Source organism: Dermacentor variabilis, chromosome 8 (assembly GCF_050947875.1).
Source record: "Dermacentor variabilis isolate Ectoservices chromosome 8, ASM5094787v1, whole genome shotgun sequence".
NCBI classification, from domain to species: domain Eukaryota; kingdom Metazoa; phylum Arthropoda; class Arachnida; order Ixodida; family Ixodidae; genus Dermacentor; species Dermacentor variabilis.
The window spans coordinates 26,337,512-26,351,416 of NC_134575.1; the positions used below are offsets into that span (position 1 = coordinate 26,337,512).

The 13,905-nt window shown below is 49.7% G+C and overlaps 1 non-coding gene across 1 annotated transcript; it reads left to right on the forward strand.

The window, feature by feature from the left end:
* Positions 1-6,381: 6,381 nt before the first annotated feature.
* TRNAT-CGU (transfer RNA threonine (anticodon CGU)) lies at positions 6,382-6,455 on the forward strand. The gene has a single exon. It is a non-coding gene; the product is annotated as a tRNA-Thr (tRNA).
* The last annotated feature ends 7,450 nt before the right edge of the window (positions 6,456-13,905 follow it).

Consider the following 13,905-nt stretch of genomic DNA (forward strand, 5'->3'; position numbering starts at 1 on the left):
AGAACTGATACCGCGAAGAAAGAAAGACTGTAGCTTGTTTGTATTAAATGTGTACAGCTCTCCCAGACAAAGAAAATGCGACTTCGGGGATCTCTTCGCGACGACGCTACGTAAAATTAAGAACAACCCGCTGTTGATCGTGGGGGACTTTAACGCTCACCACACGGCATGGGGATATAAGCAGACTTCGATCAAAGGTAGGAAATTGTGGGACGACATACAAACTCATAATCTGGATTTAATAACCGACCCGATGCAGCCTACGAGGAAGGGAAATAGTGTCGCGTGTGATACGACACCCGATCTCACCTTGACGGGGAACGGCACTAAAGCCACGTGGTGCAATACAAACGAAGACTTAGGCAGCGATCACAAAATCATAGAAGTGGTGGTAGAAGGAGGCCCGACAACCTCCCGGAAAAGGAGGGTGGAGGCCGTAAATTGGGACTCTTTCAGGGCACTCAGGGGAGACCCGGCTCCCATCTCTAATATTGCAGAGTGGAGCGATGGCGTAGTGCGCACTGTTAAAGAGGCCACCGAAGTGGTGGAAACTGAGGGGGACAGCGAAGCGGTAGACAGGAGATTAGTTAATCTCTGGAGGAAAAAGAAAAGGCTGGAGGACCGACTTCAACAGAAGAGATGGGATCGAAATATCAGGAAACAGATAGCGGCTTTAAACAAGGAAATTGAAGAGCACGCAATCACGCTCACGAAGCAAAATTGGGGGAACGTCTGCGATCAGATGGAGAGGAATATGAGTACCGCGGGGACGTGGCGACTTCTTCGCCACCTCTTAGATCCGGATAGCACAATGTCAGCGTCCAAACAACAGCTGGAAAGAATGGCACATCAGTTTGATGGCACTAAGAAGGAACTCTTAGAAGTAGTTAGGAATAGGTACATCAATCCCGCTGGACCTGAACCCCTCCCGGACTACGGAGGGGGAGAGAATTCGGAATTAGACGCCCCCATCACCCTGGCTGAGGTCAGAGCGGAGATTAATCGGCTACGGACTAAGTCAGCGGCAGGGCCGGACAGAGTGAGCAACAAAATGCTCCGTAATTTAGACGACAGCTCAATCACCAACCTCGCAACGTACATGCAGGAGTGCTGGGAGAAGGGGACGATACCGCAGGAGTGGAAACTCGCCAACCTCATTTTCATTCCCAAGCCGGGTAAAAAACTAGGCTTCGAGAACCTCAGGCCTATATCGCTCACCTCGTGCGTGGGTAAGCTTATGGAGCACGTTGTTCTGACGCGGCTCAATAGGTACATGGAGGAAAATGGATTGTATCCGGACACCATGATCGGTTTTCGACCAAAGCTGTCGGCATGCGACGTGATGCTGCAGCTCAAAGACCAAATTATAGATAAGCAAACGCGAGACACGAAAGTGATTGTGGGGTTAGATGTGGCAAAGGCATTCGACAACGTGAGGCACGCATCCATCTTGGAGAATTTGAACTCACTCAATGTCGGGAAGAGAGTGTACGATTACATCAAGGACTTTCTTACCAACAGGAAAGCCACTCTCAAGATAGGGGAAGAATCTATAAAGAGCATTGACCTGGGTAACGTGGGGACGCCGCAGGGCTCGGTTTTATCACCTACCCTCTTCAACATTGCTATGTTGAAACTCCCTGAACGGTTGGGGGAAATTGAGAATCTAAACCACACCATATACGCGGATGACTTAACACTATGGATAAACAAGGGCAGTGATGGGCAAATTGAAAGCTCCCTGCAAAATGCAATTGACATTATCGAGGAGTACCTGAAACCCAAAGGACTTAAATGTTCGGCCGAAAAGTCGGAAGTGCTGTTCCTGATGCCCCCCGGAAACGGCGGCTTCACCAAAAGCGTGAGGCGGGCATACACCTGTACGTCAACGGCGCCGAGATCCCTGCGGTCGACAGTATCCGCGTCCTCGGGCTGAGGATTCAGGCCAACCGGAAAAATTATGAAACGCTTGCTAGGTTAGAAGCCAGTTCAAATCAAACGTGTCGTCTTATCAGACGAATAGCGAACAGGCACGCTGGGATGAAGGAGGCGAATCTCCTGAGGCTAGCACAAGCCTTCGTAATCAGTAGGATAGTGTACGTGGCACCCTACCTCAAGCTCAGTTCTGTAGAACGGAACAAGCTCGAAATCATTATTAGGAAAAGTGTCAAGGTCGCGCTCGGACTCCCCTCGAACACGCCCACCGGCAAACTTATGAAGCTGGGTGTGTCGAACACTCTCGAGGAACTGATTGAGGCTGCCGTTACCGCGCAGCACCAAAGGCTACTTGGATCTAAAACAGGCAGGAAAATTCTAGAGAAATTAGGCTACGAGCCCAAACATGAGCAAGTGCGCTCAGGCGACATACCCAGACATATCAGGGACAAGATAAAAATACCTCCGCTACCCAGAAACATGAACCCTGCCTTTCACGACGGCAGGCGTAAAGACAGGGCAGAGGCATTACAAGCTAGATACACTTGTCGACAGGACGTCCTATATACGGACGCTGCGGAATATGAAAGCAAAGCGGCACACGCGGCCGTGGCGGTTAGAGAAGACGGAACACCGGTGGCGTGCTGCACAGTCAGTGGCGTCGAGACGGTTGAAGCTGAGGAAGTAGCCATAGCCTTGGCCCTCAGCCAAAGGGGGGTAAATGTGGTCATCAGCGACTCCAAAAACGCTGTGAGAAATTACGAATCGGGGAGGGTGACGGAAACTGCCATCCGTATATTAAACAGGGAAGGAGGACCCAGGCAGCTTGTTCTGCTCGTTTGGGCACCAGCTCACCAGGGACTTAGAGGGAACGAGGAGGCTCATTCGGTCGCCCGAGGTCTCACTTACCGGTCGACCCCCGGAAGCTCCCAAACCACCGAAACTATAAACAGAAGAGAGGATATGCGCGCATACCAGGAAATCATAGCATACTACAGACTAAATCGCCAAATTTACCCGGGAGCGGACAGAACGCTCAGCAAGAAAGATGAGGTTATGTGGAGGAAATTACAGATGGGGGTTTTTCCAAACCCCGTACTCTACAGCAAGTGGCATCCAGGAGTATTCAGGTCAAAGTGCAAATTCTGTGATGAGGCAGCAAATCTGGTTCACATGGTGTGGACATGTCCGGCTAAGAATGATAGCTCGCGCACTCTAGAATCCTGGGAGGCTTTGCTCCGCAGCCCAGACCCCAACGTCCAGCGGGACCTCATCGGTCAAGCCCTTGCTGCTGCTGTGTCTCACGGTATTCCGGCCGACGGCTAGGGGCGACGGGGGAGAAGCATTTCTCTCCTGACGTTCATTGACGGGTGTTTTTAATAAAGTTCTTCCTCCTCCTCCTCCTCCTCCCGAAAGTGCTTACAGAAATTTCCAGGAGAGCTCGCGCGTGGTGTTTTCTGTCAGCGCTGACAGTAAAACCTATGAGGAGCGCGCCACGTGATCCCTCATACTACGCCAGCGAGGCGCTTCCGATAGATGGCGACTCCGTAACTCCTCGCCGCCAATAAAGAGAACAGTCGCCGTAGGCTGTGAGTGCACTTGCTTTCTCGTGAGAATTGCTATGGTAGGTGGATGCGCAGTACAGCCCATCTATAATCGGAAAGCATAGTTAGTATTTGGCTGTCCATTACTGCGGAATCACAGTGTGAATTGGTATTCCGATCCCGCTTTAGTTCACATGAATTTCAGCCCGATGCATCGCAGTAGTTTTGATGCGAGAGCATCAAATGGCTCATTGAGCGAAAAGTTAGAGGCACTCAAGTCTCCGTACGTGCAGTAAATGCGAAAGCATTTTAACTCTTCCGCGCGCCACTTTTCACTTAGTCACGTGCTCGAACTGGGCAAAGTCAATTCCGGGGTCGGGCCACCGAAATTTCCGAGGCGGGACAGGTCAAATTTGGGAGTGGGCCAGGTCGGTTCTGAAAGTGGACGAACTCAATTTTAGAAATTGGGGCAAAGTCGACTTTTTATTGGCGCGTGCCACGGCGTCCGTCCGACGCCGTGGCCTACACCCTGCATTCCCCATTGGCGGCGACGCCGCGTCACGTACGTGCCTCCACAGAGTGGGGCGGGCGAGAGGAAACGCCTGCTTCAGCACTGGCGCGCCAGGTGTCACGTGAGGGCATCGCCGCGACGCCACGTCACCCTCGACCTCGGAAACCTGTGCTATCCGCGCGTTCCTTGTCCGCGCAAGCTCGCGCCTGCCTTCTAGCTTCGCTTCGGTAATCGCTAGAATATGAATTAATCTATAAGGAACAATAAACTCGGAACCAGAAACGTTCGCGGTACTCGGTTTCGAGCCTACGACCCCGCGCTCAGAAGCCGAGTGTCTTACCCATTGGGCTAAACCAGCGCCTCCTCGCACGCCTGTGCACTCCGCTTTATGACTTCATGCTAACCCGCCGTGGTTGCTCAGTGGATGTGGTGTTGGGCTGCTGAGCACCAAGTCGCGGGATCGAATCCCGGTCATGGTGGCCGAATTTCGATGGGGGCGAAATGCGAGAACACCCGTGTACTTAGATTTAAGTGTTGGGCTGCTGAGCACGAGGTCGCGGGATCGAATCCCGGCCACGGCGGCCGCATTTGGATGGGGGTGAAATGCGAAAACACCCGTGTACTTAGATTTAGGTGCACGTTAAAGAACCCCAGGTGGTCGAAATTTCCGGAATCCTCCACTTACGGCGTGCCTCATAATAAGAAAGTGGTTTTGGCACGTAAAACCCCATAATATAATTTTTTAAGATTTAGGTGCACGTTAAAGAACCCCCGGTGGTCGAAATTTCCGGAGTCCTCCACTATGGCGTGCCTCATAATAAGAAAGTGGTTTTGGCACGTAAAACCCCGTAATTTAAAAAAAAACTTGATGCTACTTGGACCGAGATTTCAATTGTCAAGCCCGGCGTGACGCAAGCGGTGACGTCGAAAACACCGCGGCTTACTCGGGAGCGTCCCCTTGAGATTGTATGTCAATCGGGCATAGTAGCATGACGTCACGGATCGATGTGCACCGCCCTTGTGCTATCAGGAGGTGTTGACCAAGCGTCTCAACGCGCTAGTTGGGCCGCGTCGAGTTCGTAAGTCGAAGGACCACTCAGAAGCGTTCAAGTGGACAATACTGCTTTCGCATTCACAACTCATAAAAATTGCTAAGGTGTCCTCGGATTCCTTCTCTTAATGTCAATTAGAATATCGCCTATACCCATTTGCAAGGTGAAAGGCCGGCGGAGGGCCTTTCTTGGAATCCTGCAGCAGCCGGCGTACACGCTGTCTTGACGGCTGGATAAGTACCCTGCGATGGGTGGTGATTCGACTCTTCTAATTGACTGCGCTTCTTACTTTGGCGATCGTGGTTCCCTCGTTTTCATCCTCTGCTCAAGTTGCCAGATAAGGGTGGAGGGAGCGCGTTTTAGTCATTGTCCACGCCACGTTGTCGTTTGGATTAGGAGATGGAGGGTTTGACACGTGGAAAACGTTTGATTAACACCCTTGGTGCTGTTGAGACGTAACAACGTGTAGAAATCAGAGCCGAATCTGAACTACGAGTGTTTATCCGCCTTGTTCGCGTATCGGTGCTAATGGTGTAGTACCACTCGTGAAATCCACGGCTCCACTGAATTAGTTGCAGGCTTCTGAATTGGTTGAACGACAGAGGATTCCTAACAGCGTTCATAACCAAAACAACCCGCGAAATAGCTCTCGCCGCAATTTTGACGCACCTTCCTCACTCCTTTTTTTTTTTCTATGCTAGCATCCAAAAACGCACCGATCGCTACGATCAACCGCTCGGTCGCACTCTTTAAAAACCACATTGTGACGCGTGTGACTGCACCAATTTCCGTCGCCCCAGTCGCAGCATGTGAAACGGGTTTAACGCTCATGGCATACGTGCTGAACGGCGTTCTTATTACGCCAATATGACCCCTTTTCACAGTGGAGCTGTTAGACCCTCGCAGTGTTTCTCTTGACGTCTGCAGCTTCGCCGATCTGAGGGAGAGAGAGCTGACAGAGAGCGAAAGCGGAGAATAAAAATAGCACCGCGCCGCATAGCGACGCGGCGAGGGTGGCTGGAGCCTAGCGGGGGAGAAGGAGAGGAGCGCACGACGAACGCGGCCCGGGTGCCTGCCCTCTCGTGTGGCACCAGTCTAGGTGGCGTTGGTGGCACGCGAGGAGGAGGGCCGTTCTTCTCCGGCGTATGCTAGGGTGCCTCGATGTCTTCCTCGCCCACCGCACCGTACAGAGTAGCGACAACCGGCGGATCTTGGCGACAAGCGACTTGGCGGCGGATCTCCGCCGCCATGGTTTGTGAGTGGTGGCGCTGGCTAACACTCCCAGTGTCAGTTCTAGTAGTGACACATAAATACCCAAGAAAGTGGATGGGAAAACGGCGCCGGCGGTAGCTCAATTGGTGGAGCATCGCACGCGTAATGCGAAGGACGTGGGATCGTTTCCCACCTGCGGCAAGTTGCTTTTTCACCCGTTTTCTGTTCCATTAATGTATAATTTCTTTATTTGAATTAGTAAGCACAAGTTATTTCCCCTGTGTTTTCCTTGGTGTCTGTCTTTGTTGGCTTCTTGTGATACGATTAGGACATTAATAAATTTTGACCAATAACAATATACAATCATAACTCTGTGCACAGAAATAAGCTTTATACAGCAGTGGCTACAGTATTCAAGGTGCTATTTTGTCACAGTTTCTTACATAAAACTCGGACATTAAGATTCAACAACGGATTTAGCAAAACAATAGCCTCATGAACGAAGCGAGAATACCAGAGAGCCGCCAAGACCATGATTGATAGAACGCACCGCGACAAAATGCGTTATATAAACCAAGACCTTAATCATAGGATAATAATATTAATGGCGCACGAGGATTGGCGTCTCACGAGCGTTAAGCGGGATCGTTCCGAGATCACACGATCTGTCCACGGTGGTAAAAGTTTGGATCTGGCCTGATATAGTCCGAAAATGGAAACTAGAGAAATGAACCGCTCGCTGTTTTAGTTTTTCCTTGCTCTAGTGCTTGCACGTCGGCGCTAATTATTCGAAAGATGTTCGATAAATATTCGGTGTTTCCTATATTAACTATTCCATTAGGCCACCTACGGTAATAGACCTATGTTCGATTCGTTTTTCAGAATTTTCGTACAATCGCACGTCCTGACTTACTAACGAATGCATCACCGTGTGCCTCACTGTGAGCACATTCTATGATTACTTGAATCAGTTCGTTTCTTTCTTTTTTCATGACAACGGTGTCTTCACAGTTTTCACTGGGTATATGTTCTGTTTCTTAACGTGCCGGAGGTATAAATACCGCTTTTATTCCGGAAGCAATGTTAGTTCTGTCAACCTGTAAGTTGCGCTATGCAAGGATCGCTTTCGATGTGACCCACCAAAAAGTCAAATTTTCAAGTTTGATCGCTTTTTTTTTTTGCTCATCTATTCTATGGTCACCCTGGCCTCTGCTTTCTACAAAATGCACAACCACGCAATTTAGAGTTCCAGAGAACGATTTCGCCGTCTGTGCGCACAAAGCTGCATTCGAATTGCCAGGTCAGGCGAAATGCCGTTCAGCGAAATAAAAGCATTATTAGTTAAAACGACTCACCGACCATCCTACTCTCGGGACGCCCGGTCTGCGTCAGCGGAGGCAGAGACCGTACCCATCACCTACTCGGGGATCCTTCAACATCCCAGGTTGGAACGCAGGGTGTACCCACCACCTCACCCAAAGCTCAACAACGAAAAAAGCACTGCACACAGGAGACTGCAAAGTAATACTTACATCCACGGAATCCTCATGCATAGACTATACCCAACGCTACAAGGATACCACTGCCCAACGCGTACCGGACACCTTAGCGCACCTGATCCTCGAATGTCCACGGCATCTAGACAAAGACGCATTGCCTCCACCGAGAGACTGTTGTAACGCCAGACAAGAAAGCGAAGACTTCATAGAAACGCGGGAGGCCAAGCTCGTCTCCGAGAATCTGGAACAACAACGACGCCTTGTCGCCGGGGCCAAGGCGGCAGCGAAGACCAGAGGGTTCCTGGAATGAGGAGACCTCCCACCGAGAGTAGAACCGGGGCTTACCCCGGGATACTGTTTCAAAAATAAAAGTTTATTCCTCCTCCGCCTCCTCCTCCTCCTCCTCCTCCTCCTCCTCCTACCCATGTCAAAAACTCGCACGTCGTTTTGGGATCGGCACATGTTTGAAAAACGGCATGTGATGTTTCGGTGTCTGCGCGGAGAGGCAGAGAGCGCACGTGACACATATTGTGACCCGTGCAGAAGCATCGTAAACGCAATCATTCGTAAAGGTCGTGCGACATTTCATGACCTGTAGAAAAAGGGTCACCAACACGCACGACGGCATCACTGCTGTAATGGTGTACGTGACGTCTTTGCGTTAAAGTTCGGGTGAGATTGGATTATCTTGGGTTTACGCCATCTTTCCCCAGGATAACCTGCGTCCTTTCTTGTTTTCATTATCAGCACACGGCTTCAGACAAGCAGATGTTTTACACTGCCACTCTATTCTTTTAATCCCATTTTGAGGCCATTTTCCGAATGACATTGAGTTTTATTCGGTAGAGAGCGGAAAGCGCCTGATTGTTACTATTGATCCTTGAATTGCTCTTCCGCTTCCTTTCGCTAAAGGATGGCTTCTCCACAGCATAAGTGTAACTGCGGCGAAGCTAGCTTTTTTGGACTGATAAGAAGAACCGTATCTGAAGTAGTCCACAGGTCGCAGTTACTCATTTAGTTTTCGTTCTTCTGCTTCAAGCGACTCTAGTCAAACTAGTGATCACAGAGCACGATGTATATATTATTGAACATTCACTATACTTTTCTGAGTGTTCGTTCATTCGTTCATTCGTTTTTTCCTTCTTTCTTCCTTAACTCAGCGGGAAATGGCCCTGTGGCCGTATTCGCTGTTCTGGGGCGGAATTTCCAAACGAAAGCCACTTATACTTCAGCAGGAGAATGGGAGGAAGGGGGAAGGGTCACTATAGGAATTCATTGAAAGGCGGTCAGGCTCTGATATAAGATTTCGGCTAGAATCTGTTTCGAACTGGGGTCACAGTGTCCCGATGCAGCTGACAGCTCAAGCGCGCCGATAACTGAGTGTTATCGCTTTCTTTCCTTCCCTTTTCCTTTCTTTCTTTTTACCTTCTTCATCCTTTCCTCTTTTTGTTTACTGCACAGTTCCGTGGAGCAAAAGTAGCGTTAAAGCTCTTAAAAGTATAAGGTCAGCCGTTCCCAGCCGAACACGGGCGTGTTACATATTACCAAGGAGATTTTCTTGTCTGCTCTTGTCAGCAGCTGGTTACAACTCTTCTCGGAGGGAGCTGTCAGTAATGATTGTGGGGGAGGGTTACCCTTGCACCCTGCAAATGGAAGTTGCATTCGGGGATTTCTTTTTTTTAATGCGTAAGTATTTCTATACTTACCCAAGAGAAAACCGTCCCTCCGTCATTCTGTCCTGTAAGAGGACCGCTTTCAAGATGGCGCCTGCAGCAGCGAGTGAATTCACCTTCGTGCCGCCTTTCACTTCAATGCCAACGAAGCGACGAGAACAAAGCGCCCACGGAACTTTCAGCAAACGCGGCACACTGCCACTTTCGCAGATCAATTCAACATACGCGCCCACGCGTCTATCTTCGACGCTAAGTAAGCGGCGAGAACACAGTGCACGAAGCTATCAGCAGTCGGTACTCTTTGTCGGCATCGCAGATCGCTTTCAAGGTACGGTCCGCGTGGCGGTGCCATACGAAGCCGCCTCCCGGGTACGTTTGGTCACGGTACATAATGGTTCGACGCGGACGGATAAGGCGCTGAAGTGCGATAACGGCTTGTAATGATCGGAACGTCATCAGCGCGCCTGGCACCTTCACCTGCAGTACTTTGCTTGCGTCACCAATGCACCTTGCGGTGCCGTCCATACCAGCTTCTGTCGCCGCAGCGCTGTCGTTTGCACTCGCCGTATCAAGTTTCATAACATAGGTGATGACACCGGACTGCGTGGAGATGAGCAATTGGCACAACGCTTACGCATACTTGGACAACTCCCAGAGGAGTTTCTGCGGGAACTCTTTTTTTTTAAGTCTCTTTACCAGTCACAGCATCTTTTTCATTCAACCACTTAGGGGCAGAGTACGGAATATTCTCGCTAGGAAAAAAAAAGTTGCTCACTGGGGATTCCGAGCCCACTTCAACAAGTTTGGCGTGGGCCAGGGCCTGGCTCGGGCCAGAGAGCTCCGAGTTTGCGCGGCCCGTGGTAGCAGCAAAACAGACCGCCGAGCGAGCCGGAGCTAGGGCCAAAACGTCGCGATGTTCTGCTACCACGTGACCACCTGTGTCATGACGTCACGACACATGCACTTCCTGGGAAACGCAACCGAAACTTGTAAGTAGAAAGCGTACTTTAGGTCCCTTGCACGTGACGTCACATGGACGCAGATTCTCACCGTGGTGGTTCTCCAAGATGGAGCCTAGATGACGTCAGTGCGCCATATTCACTGCCGTGGGTAACCTGCTTCCATGGAGGAAGGACAGTTTAGGATAGACCCCTGCCCTGCAGGCTGTTTTGGGTAGCGTTGAAGCGGCGCGAGTTGCCAACAGACGCAGCTTGCTCACCGTGCTGGTTCACCAACATGGCGCTTACGCCAGCGCAACCTCTGAGGCTTCGAGTTAGGGGACCGTCACTTCATGCAACAAAAGAAGAAAGAAAAATAAAAACTCTAGTTTGTTATGTCAGTAATGCTTTAGACTTATCTCTATATATCTGTCTGTGAATAAGGGCATGACAAAGACGATTTGATGATGATGGCAATGATGATGATGACGTCGCGAACACTGCTGTGCAAAACGCTTACCTCTCCAACAATTCTTTCTTTTGGGGCAACTTCACGGGTATCCAGCCACAGGGACGCTTTTCGCGAAGTTCACAATGTTATTAGAGACACAGAAGGAGTACCTTGCTGAATTTCTATAATCAATTATCCCTATTATTGCACTTGTTGGGGTTAAATTACGACGTCTCAAAATTCTTAACAATATATTTTTTTCTAATTTTTCAAATATATTTCATTAACCCACGCTCTGCTATGCAAATTTAGTTTTTTTGTTTTAATTCTAATTCTAATTCTAATTCTAAGGCAAGACAAGACAAGACACTGCTGCTGCTTCCATGGGCTCACCCTGTCTAAAGAGAGTCTCGGCTACGCTCGGCAGCGGCGCCTGCCTCGACGAGCGGCCGCCGATCACGAGCACGGGTCGGTTGCTTCGCTGCGTGAAGAGCGATCCCCAGACGCTGGTCGAAGCCACGCCGCCAGGGTTGCGGCCGCGGTTGCCGCCTCCAGCAGCGCGCGAACTCTGGAATACGTTGAAACTCTCATGGAGGAACGTCATCACCTGCGGGCGAGAACCGGACCAGGATGAAGTCGAGGGTGCTCTGGATCACTACCCCACCGAAACTCGTTACAGCCAACATTTCCTTGGGGAATCGTAGGATAGAACGAAGCAAAATTTAAGGGTCGTTCTTTGGCGTCAAGCGCTTGAAGCACGGGGACGAGAAAGGCGGAATATAAAAGGAAAAGACAGACAGACAGACAGACAGACAGACAGACAGACAGACAGACAGACAGACAGACAGACAGACAGACAGACAGACAGACAGACAGACAGACAGACAGATAGGCAGACAGACAGGCAGATAGACAGACAGATAGGCAGATAGATAGATAGATAGATAGATAGATAGATAGATAGATAGATAGATAGATAGATAGATAGATAGATAGATAGATAGATAGATAGATAGATAGATAGATAGATAGATAGATAGATAGATAGATAGATAGATAGATAGATAGATAGATAGATAGATAGATAGATAGATAGATAGATAGATAGATAGATAGATAGATAGATAGATAGATAGATAGATAGATAGATAGATAGATAGATAGATAGATAGATAGATAGATAGATAAACAACCTTCCAGATTGACAGAGAGTCATGTACACACACTGCTATACAAATGGGTAGGCAGACACTAGAAAAGTATTAGAAAGGCAGACGTCGGAAAGCTGACGAGCATTAGTTTAGCTTATAGCACGACAGAAGGGTGGTACATTGGCTGACTTCCGTCAGCGCCTGTATATCTGAGTTACTAACCAAAGTAGTATTCAAGAGAGCCCACTGAATATTTTGGCCTGTACTAACCCCTCACATACAGAGCTGGTGTCCCATCCAACTTCGCAGTCCACACAAAGATGGAGTCGATGCCTTCATCAACTGTAGTTATCATTAAGGTGATGTCCTCGATGCTTATCGCCGATAAATCTAGGGGACCTTTTTCTGCGGCTGTCGCTTTGAACCTACCGAAAAGAAAACGTTCTTTTACACGCCAAAACGCTCGTGTAGTACTCGTTGTGGCCAGAATTTGTAATCACTTCGTCGCATCTCAATTATGAGGAATTCAGGTTGTCAATGCACACTGCATGGCGGCAACCTACCAGTCGAGATTAACCTCCGCAGAAACTCACAAACGTTGAGCCAGCTGTCATGGTGTCAGTGGCAACCACCGCGTCTCTCTGGAATAGTTAGGTTTTCCGGGCGGTACGCAGCATATTCAAGACGATTTGCTCCCAACTTCTAGTAGCGGCAGATATGCGCAAGTGGCACATAGCAGACGACAGGATCACTTGAGGATTCGGCACTTCGACGCCACTTGCCAACTCCATGAGGCATCTAGACTACCAAACGACACGTATGGCCAACGACAGAGGCATTTGTGCTCCACGTTCACTGAGTCACTCATCGCGAGAGGGACATAATTTAAATAGCCACGTTAATGGTGGCTTGCGGGTGATAAACACCCCGTGAACGATGCCGGCTGTTTCCCTGACCGCTGCCCAGCGATCTTCACTTTGCGTGTCGCTCACATTATATTCTTCCAAGCACCGGCCGCAACCTGTCCCCATGTTGTTGTCGCTTTGACACGGCACTCACAATGAATTACGACACACTGTGGACGTTAAAACGGCGGGAAGCCATTTTTCCAGGTGGCGAGCCAGCAGCATCATCCTAATGTATTGACGTTTCTTCCTTTTCTGGTACTCTATAGTCGTCTGCTGTCAGGATCGTCTGGAGCACAGATGACGGAAGAATCTGCGACGGATCCCCTTAAAACGGCCACTTTTCCAGAAAATGCTGGCACGTCGTCGAGGCACGATCCGGATGCATTAAAATAGTCGGAGCAGAAGTCACTTGCTCGAGTCACTGCGCCGAATCTAGAACAGACGACTCTTTCCGGTGTGCTGTCTGGTGAGGCACTCTCACTGCCTTCTGGAACGCCGAGTTGACGACGCCATGATGGTTACATCTAGAGAGGCCACTTTTGCGTGCTGTGTCGTCACTGTACCATCCCGGCGCATAGCGGGAAGGCTGCGTCAGCAGCAAAGCACAATTTGCGGGCAAATGCCGTGCAAAAATGCGTTCCCAGAAGTGTCCCACGCGGTGTCATTCGCTCGCACGCATGCGACACTTGGCGGCGGATCGCTAGAAGCCATTTGCATATCCCAATTCTCGCTTGTCACGCGAGCAGCGCGGCCGGTGTGCAAATATTGACAGGCCGGCAAGGTTGCGCAAACTTTTCCTTTTTGTTTAGATTTTCGTGTTTTACTGGCTTTTACGCCATTCTGGAGACATCTACATCACGTGAGACCCTGGGGTGCTAACTTTGGGCTGGAATTTTGTCTCTCCACATAGGAACAAAAGGAATAAAGTGGCAGAAATGTGAGTGCATTGCATTACTTTCGAACAAACATACTCGAGGCCCTTTGAAATGTCACAGATCCATTTCGTACATGCCACCGTATAATCTATTCCT